Raw genomic sequence first — 8765 nt, 5'->3', positions numbered from 1 at the left:
TTTTGACATAGTCTTTAAGCCCGGTAAAATTAACTCTAATGCCGATGCCCTCTCCCGAAATCCTATTGACCCTGACGTTAACAAAACTCTGAATTTAGAAGACGAACAACATAAAAATTTATCAATCAGCTCTAGAAGTCTAGAATCGGTACTTGACTGCGCAGACAAGATACCAGTTGTAGATTTCGTCACGAGCGCAAAGATTAAAGATAAGACCGATAGTAAATTCAATGTTGAAGCATTTGTAGGCTCTATTTTTCTGGCAGATAATTTAGAAAATTCTTTTAAAATGAATTCTATAAGTAATATAAAAACAATGTCTTGTGATAAAAATACCGAAGCGACTCCAGTGTGTTCAAAAGATAACTGTCAATGTCAAGGTGCTCTTGTTGGAGCGAATTTATGTCATGGGGCTTTACATGCTTACTCGGAACTTCAGACCTTAGGGTTCTGTAACAGCGAAGTGCGATGAAAGCCAAATTTTCGTCAAGGGGTTCAAAACGCCAATCCAATACATCACCTCTTAGGAGGCTGTAAAATGGAGCGCGGTATGAGCCAAATTTCAGGACTTTGCGGGCACATTCAACACTCATGTCTTTTGAGGACTGTAGTGGCAGTGCGCCTTGCGAGTCAAATGTCAAGTAATGTCAAGTTATGTCAAGTAATGTCAAGTTATGTCAGTAATAAAGTTTTGCACGTACAGCCAGAATTTAAGTCTTTAAGAGACTGTGTCAATGGCGTACGGTGTGAACTTGATCTCGAGAACACATTGGAGGATTCCCAGGCAATTTCAGAAAAAAGAAATAGTGATAGTTCAAACGACAATGACTCGACGAGAAAACGAACTAAATCCAATTATTATGAAATACGGAAAATCCTACTGATAGTCCCTTTACAATTTTCCTATACTAAAGATAAACTAAGTATGCGAAAAGACAATATCATTCAGTTAATTTCAGCAGATTGTACCTTCATACCCAAGTCAAGTAGAGAATTACTTAACCAAGGCAAATTTTCTATCGAAAATTTATTGGAAAATCCAGGTAATTTAGGTGAAGTGATGGCTACCCGTTGGAATCAAAATTATATCCTTCATCTGATCGTACAGAATACTAAAAATGAACGCCCTAAAATTGACACTGTTGAAAACTGTATATCGGCATTAAAAATCGTAATGGAGCAATTAGGTATAAAAACTGCTAGTCTCTCAAAGGGTAAGGACGAATACTCTCGCAATTTCTGGGCATTAATCGAAAATAACTTACGGGATAAATTCGCGAATGAAAATTACAAATTCACGATCTGTTCAGGGGAAATACATTTACCCCCACCGAATGAACGGATGAATATTATTAGAGAATACCATAACTCTGTTGTGGGCGGTCACTTTGGTGTTAAAAAATTGTATAATCGTATTAGAGAAAATTTTTATTGGGAAAATATGACGGGTGATGTTGCAAAGTTTGTTAGGACCTGCGATAGTTGTCAAAAAAATAAATTAGTACGAGTAAAAACGAAACAACCCATGATAATAACCGATACCCCAGAGAAAGCCTTTGACAAAATACAAATGGATATTGTCGGCCCATTACCCCAAACAGTCAATGGACATCGTTATTTATTAACAATTCAAGATAATCTCACTAAGTACTCTGACGCTATTCCGATATCTAAAATAGATTCAGCCACTGTTGCCCTTGCCTTTGCGAAACATTTTATTGCCAGATTTGGATGTCCAAAGGTCATCCACACTGATCAAGGTAGTAACTTCACAAGTCAAATGATGAAAACATTTTGTCAAATCTTTAAAATCAAACAGATAAAATCAACTGCTTTCCATCCAGAATCTCTAGGCTCTCTCGAACGAGCACACCATGTGTTTATAGAATACCTAAAACATTATTGTACAGAGGAAGATTGGGATCAATGGATTGTCTATGGAATGTTCTCCTATAATACGGCAGTCCATGAATCAACCGGGTTCACCCCCCACGAACTTATTTTCGGGAGGAAAGCGCGAATACCTTCAGAATTTGCCCAAGAAGAGATCCCAAGAACTTATATACAGTATTTTGATGACCTATTCAGTAAGATTACCACTACCCAAGCTACTGCTGGCGAAAATTTGCGTCAAGCCAAGGCTCGATCTAAAGCTTATTATGATAGAAAACAAAATCCTAAAGAATTCAGGGTAAACGACCTCGTATATTTATTAACCCTTCAGCACTCTCGCAAAACGATTTACTATCATTACTCGCGCGATGAGAAAAACTCTCACGCCTTATGTGGAAGCGCTCGCATGCTTATAGTCCCTTTAATTTAAAAAATCTTAAATAAAATAAATTTCTTAAAACCAAAAAAAAAATTGACTTATTTAAAAATAATATTTAATAATAATACATCCAAACACAAATGCACTCTTACGGGAACCTCCGAACTGTGCCGATCAGACCCGATTTTTTAAATTCTGACCCCCCTACTTTACTATTGCGATGAGAAAATATCTCACAGAGTTAATAAAATTTATTTTATTTTTTTATAGTATAGAACAATTAAAATAATAATATTGCAATCTGAAATAATATTAATTTTTTAACAGATAGAAAAAAAATCACATAGTCATTCCATTTGAAATTTGAAAGAAAATTTGAGTTATTGATGGGTGTGAGAGAAAATCTCATAGCGAGAGTGCTGAAGGGTTAAAGGAACCCAGACAGTTGAAATTTGATCGTCAATGGGATGGCCCTTATAAAATAATAGAAGTATATGAAGATTTAAATGTTATGATAGCTATTAATAATAATAAAACTAAAGTAGTACATCCGAACAAATTAAAAATTGCTCACATTCGCCCTGATATTAATCAAGATATTATCGAAAATGAAGACCCGAATGAGTTGTAATGATGATAAAAAAAGGTGTTGTTAAACCAACACACTTTTTTTTTTATTAAGGGGGGAGATGTGATGCACCTAGTGCATCCAGCAGGTGACGCTACCTGTTATTAGAGCGCTATCTATTATGGGAGCGTGAATTCAAAGGAAATATTCAAATTAGTAAATATTAAATGATTAAAATTAGTTAAATTTTATATTCGAAGTAAATATTCAAATCATTTATTTAATGCTTTTACTCTTACCAGTTGTAATAAACATCTTTTGGTTAACTCTGTTTTATTTACAAAAGAAAATAAAATTAAAAAACATATTTCGGTACAAAAGGACATTGTAACCGAATTCTCAGAACCCATAAAAAGTACTTGAATAATTCAAGGACTATTTCTCGCCACATGGAACTTAAAACCCTATGAGGAAAAGTCGTAAAAGATACGTGTGAAATTCAATAGACCCTTGTTCTAAAGTAACAAAGAATAATACAAAACCATATATAACTAACCAAAAATAAGATTGTTAAATAACATTTACTGTTAAAATCTAACTTTATATAATGTTGTAGTTAAGCAAAATTAAGTTAAAATAATTAATAATTATTATCTTGTGTTTCATTTAGAATTAATGATTATTATTTAATTAATTTACTATTAATTTATTATTGAATCATTATTTAATTATTATTTAATTTATAATTAAACGATAATGTCTATTCTTTTATACATGATAATAATTAAATTGACTTATAATTTTATTAGAAAATCCGATTGTAAAATAATAGAAATAATATTTAATTCAAGTTATTAATTAGTCAAACTCAAACATTAATCCAACACATTATAAACAATATAATATATATATTTTCATGTTATAGTTTATTATAATTTTGATTGTAATTTAATTTCAAGTTAATTATAAGTTAATTTTTATTATAAATAGATTTTAAAAGGGTCTGTTAAATTAATAAAAATAGTTAAATAAACATAATGACTGTATTGCTAAAAGTGTATGTTAGTGAAGTCTAACTTTCAGGCCGATAGGCTGAAATAAATATATATAGATATAGAGAAAATACATGTTAGTATATAAGGATCATTTATATGTAGTAGAAAATGTGTGCTTATGTATTCTTTAGAGTGGATGTATGTATGGAAGTTATGGTGGGAGAAGAACGGAGTTTGAAGCTCTTCGGAAAAACTATGTAACCACACTTCTCACCGAGAGCTCAGATTGCTAAGATCACGTCATCGTAAACCTCAATTTTATATTTTGAAGCTTTTTAATATTTTGTCAACTTGAATAATAAATTGAAACCAACTAAATAATTTTGATCAAAATTAAATAACGTCTAAATAGAATTCTTTTATTTAAAATGATTCCTTTCCCGCGCTGAAACCGAGTATTTTAATACTCCCGGGCGAAAGAACTATACAGTAAGTAAAGTTTTCAATAAATAAAAATAACATCCACTAGAGGGAAGCATAACACCGTACTATTATAGAGATTGGGATGTAATGTCCTGCAAGGTTACTAGATTCGCCGATGATGACACCTCGTGGACAAGTGGGTTGTTTATTGTCACGCGGGATTTTATTTTATAATTTAATTTGAAATATACTTAAAAATGGCTGATTGAGATTGTGTGGCAAGGTATGATTTTAAATGATAAGAGTTCAATTGAACTTAATGTTGATGTTTATTTAGAAATCGGAGAGATGGAGCGAATAGTTACAGCTCTCGGGGAGAAGTGAAGTCACAAAGTCTCAACTCTGACTGCTCAGCTTCACGTTCCCCCACTATGGTTACACGTACACACTTATACTATTGCTAGAACTACCCTTATACATAGTGCGTAATATAGTATCTTACATGTACTTATATAAACTTATTTATATATAACACTTATTATTTGCGGCTGTGGCCGGCTTACATATTCATGTACCTATATTTACCTGGCTTTAAATTCAGCACAGCGACCTAGGGAAATCGCAGAAAACCTGGTCGAGGTACAGACAGTAATAATAATATAATATCAGATCGTTGTTAACAATGATTATCCTTATCTATTATTTATTATTATTTAATTAACATATATTCATTAGAATCAATTAACGTGTTATAATTTTAAAAGGCTTTTAAGGTATTATCTGCTTAATAAATTATATCAGATGTGGAATTTACTTTAATATTTGCTAATCATTTCTAAATTCAATTTAATACCATTTGCTATTCAATTATTCCAATATGTAATTAAATTTGTCTAAAACTATTGTGACATTAAATCCATACATACATACACATGTTGTAGCGTCTAAATACTCATTTATTTATGTTATTTAGTTACTTAAAATAAAGTGGATAAATAAATTATTGTTTATTTATTTTGTTGTTAAATTCAGTTGTAGTGCCTTGTTTTTTAGAGAACAAGAGACCGTTGAGTTTCCACACGTGTCTTTTATGGCTTTTTTTTTTAAGGACTTGAAGTTGTCATGTGGCAAGGACACGTTCTGTGTTTACTCAAAGATTTTATGGTTTTTCAGAACCTAATACAATATTCCTTTGTATTATTTTCTTGACATTAAAGTTTCTCTTTCAAAGACACGTGTGCACTCAACGACCAAACTCAGCAATTAAATCGAATATTGAATCAACTAGGAATTTTGAATCTATTTAAAATATAAATATAAATTTAAATTATAAATGTAACTAATTAACATATTCAAATTCTGGTTTATCTGACAAGTAGTGTCACCTGCCAGATGCAACCCAAAGCATTATAGTTATTGCGACATTGCGACATAACAGGGAAATGAGTGGGGATTTTTTAAATTACTAGTGTGATGCACCTAGTGCATCCAGCAGGTGACGCTACCTGTTATTAGAGCGCTACCTATTATGAGAGCGCGAACTCAAATGAAATATTCAAATTAGTAAATATTAAATGATTAAAATTAGTTAAGTTTTATATTTTTAGTAAATATTCAAATCATTTATTTAATGCTTTTACTCTTACCAGTTGTAATAAACATCTTAATAAAACTCTGTTTTATTTACAAAAGAAAATAAAATTAAAAAACATATTTCGGTACAAAAGGACATTGTAACCGAATTCTCAGAACCCATAAAAAGTACTTGAATAATTCAAGGACTATTTCTCGCCACATGGAACTTGAAACCCTATGAGGAAAAGTCGTAAAAGACACGTGTGAAATTCAATAGACCCTTGTTCTAAAGTAACAAAGAATAATACAAAACCATATATAACTAACCAAAAATAAGATAGTTAAATAACATTTACTGTTAAAAACTAACTTTATATAATATTGTAGTTAAGCAAAATTAAGTTAAAATAATTAATAATTATTATCTTGTATTTAATTTATAATTAATAATTATTATTTAATTAATTTACTATTAATTTATTATTGAATCATTATTTAATTATTATTTAATTTATAATTAAACGATAATGTCTATTCTTTTATACATGATAATAATTAAATTGACTTATAATTTTATTAGAAAATCCGATTGTAAAATAATAGAAATAATATTTAATTCAAGTTATTAATTAGTCAAACTCAAACATTAATCCAACATATTATAAACAATATAATATATATATTTTCATGTTATAGTTTATTATAATTTTGATTGTAATTTAATTTCAAGTTAATTATAAGTTAATTTTTATTATAAATAGATTTTAAAAGGGTATGTTAAATTAATAAAAATAGTTAAATAAACATAATGACTGTATTGCTAAAAGTGTATATTAGTGAAGTCTAACTTTCAGGCCGATAGGCTGAAATAAATATATATAGATATAGAGAAAATACATGTTAGTGTATAAGGATCATTTATATGTAGTAGAAAATGTGTGCTTACGTATTCTTTAGAGTGGATGTATGTATGGAAGTTACGGTGGGAGAAGAACGGAGTTTGAAGCTCTTCGGAAAAACTATGTAACGACACTTCTCACCGAGAGCTTAGATTGCTAAGATCACGTCATTTTAAACCTCAATTTTATATTTTGAAGCTTTTTAATATTTTATCAACTTGAATAATAAATTGAAACCAACTAAATAATTTTGATCAAAATTAAATAACGTCTAAATAGAATTCTTTTATTTAAAATGATTCCTTTCCCGCGCTGAAACCGAGTATTTTAATACTCCCGGGCGAAAGAACTACAGTAAGTAAAGTTTTCAATAAATAAAAATAACATCCACTAGATAGAAGCATTGTGATGCATTAGTGTCTCTGATAGCTCAACTGGTAGAGCCTTCGGCGCGTAACTAAATGATCCGGGTTCGAATCCCGGTCTAAACTAAAAAAAATTATTAATAATAATAATAATCGAGAAATTAGTTTATCAACCTCTTAAAAATTATTCATGATAATTTATAATATTATAAAAAAAAAAAAAATTTCAAGCTATTGAAAAATAGTAGTAAAGCAGCATATTTTTGGACTTCCGTTTCCGGTGCTATAGTGTAGAGACGTATGTTATCTCAAGTGGTCAAAATTTTTAAAGTTTTGTGAGTTTCGAGTAGTGTAGGAGAGTGGGGAATAAAGCGGGAGATTGAGAAAAAATCGGAGTACGGATGGGAATATTAATCGGAGTTAGATTTTGGGGATTAGAAGCTGAATTGGGGGTAGCAGTTTAAAACCTCGACGAGGTAGAGGTTAGGCAACTTGCCGGTGAGGGGTTCAGAGGGTAAGAGGGGTATAAAAAGGGAAAGGGTAAGTGGTGCTGGGCGGTAATAGAAAGAACCAAGGATACATTGGTAACTGTGGGACAGTTGATAAGGTAGAAAGTAGGAAAGGGGACATGCCGAATGGTAAGGAAGCTAATCAGGCGGGAAGTTCAAATTGGTTTCAGGGGAATTTTAAACTAGGGAGGTCATCAAGTGTAGGGGAATTAGAGGAGGTAGGGTCTGGGGGCAAAAGAAAAGACAGGGATTCAGAGTTAGAGTGGAATCTGGAAAAAGATAAAGAAGAAAGGGAACTGATTAAGAAAAGCAAGCTACAAGTTAGGACGATCAATAAGGGAAAAGAGCTCAAAGCTGGGGAGATGGAGACCTTAATGAAAAAGTTAGAGGATTTGGATGAAAGAATCAAGCAGGAATGCAAAAAAGTTAGTGATGAGGTAGGAGTATTAAGAATGGAGGGTAAAAAGGAAAGAGAGGAGATGAAAAAGATATGGGAGGCTGAAAAGAAGATAATGAAGGAGAAAATAAAGGGGATCGAAGATAGACTCGACAAACTTGAGCAGGAACGCATGATGGTAGGAATGGTAGAGGATGGTGGCGGAGAGTGCTCTGGCAAAGTGTTGGATGCAGAAAGAAGGTTGAGAAAGCTAGAATGGGGCGCAGAGAGAAAGGAAAGAGAGTCAAGGAGCAAAAATGTAATAGTTAAGGGTGTCTCAATGAAAGAAGGGGTTGACTGGAAGAATGAAGTAGAGAAAGTTTGGATTAAGATGGAAGTAGGTTCCGGGAAAAAAAGTATGAGGAAGATTGGGGGACTAGATAAGGAAGGAAAAGGCTTGGTACTCGTAGAAATGGAAGGGATCGACAAGAAAAAGGAAGTAATGATCGCCAAGAGTAAGTTGAAAGGAGAAGACATCTGGATAGAGGATGTATTTTCTCTATATCTATATATATTTATTTCAGCCTATCGGCCTGAAAGTTAGACTTCACTAATATACACTTTTAGCAATACAGTCATTATGTTTATTTAACTATTTTTATTAATTTAACATACCCTTTTAAAATCTATTTATAATAAAAATTAACTTATAATTAACTTGAAATTAAATTACAATCAAAATTATAATAAACTATAACATGAAAATATATATATTACATTGTT

The sequence above is a fragment of the Cotesia glomerata genome, linkage group LG2 (assembly GCF_020080835.1).
Source record: "Cotesia glomerata isolate CgM1 linkage group LG2, MPM_Cglom_v2.3, whole genome shotgun sequence".
Lineage (NCBI taxonomy): Eukaryota > Metazoa > Arthropoda > Insecta > Hymenoptera > Braconidae > Cotesia > Cotesia glomerata.
The sequence above is the reverse complement of the archived record's forward strand: the minus strand, read 5'-3'. Positions refer to the sequence as shown.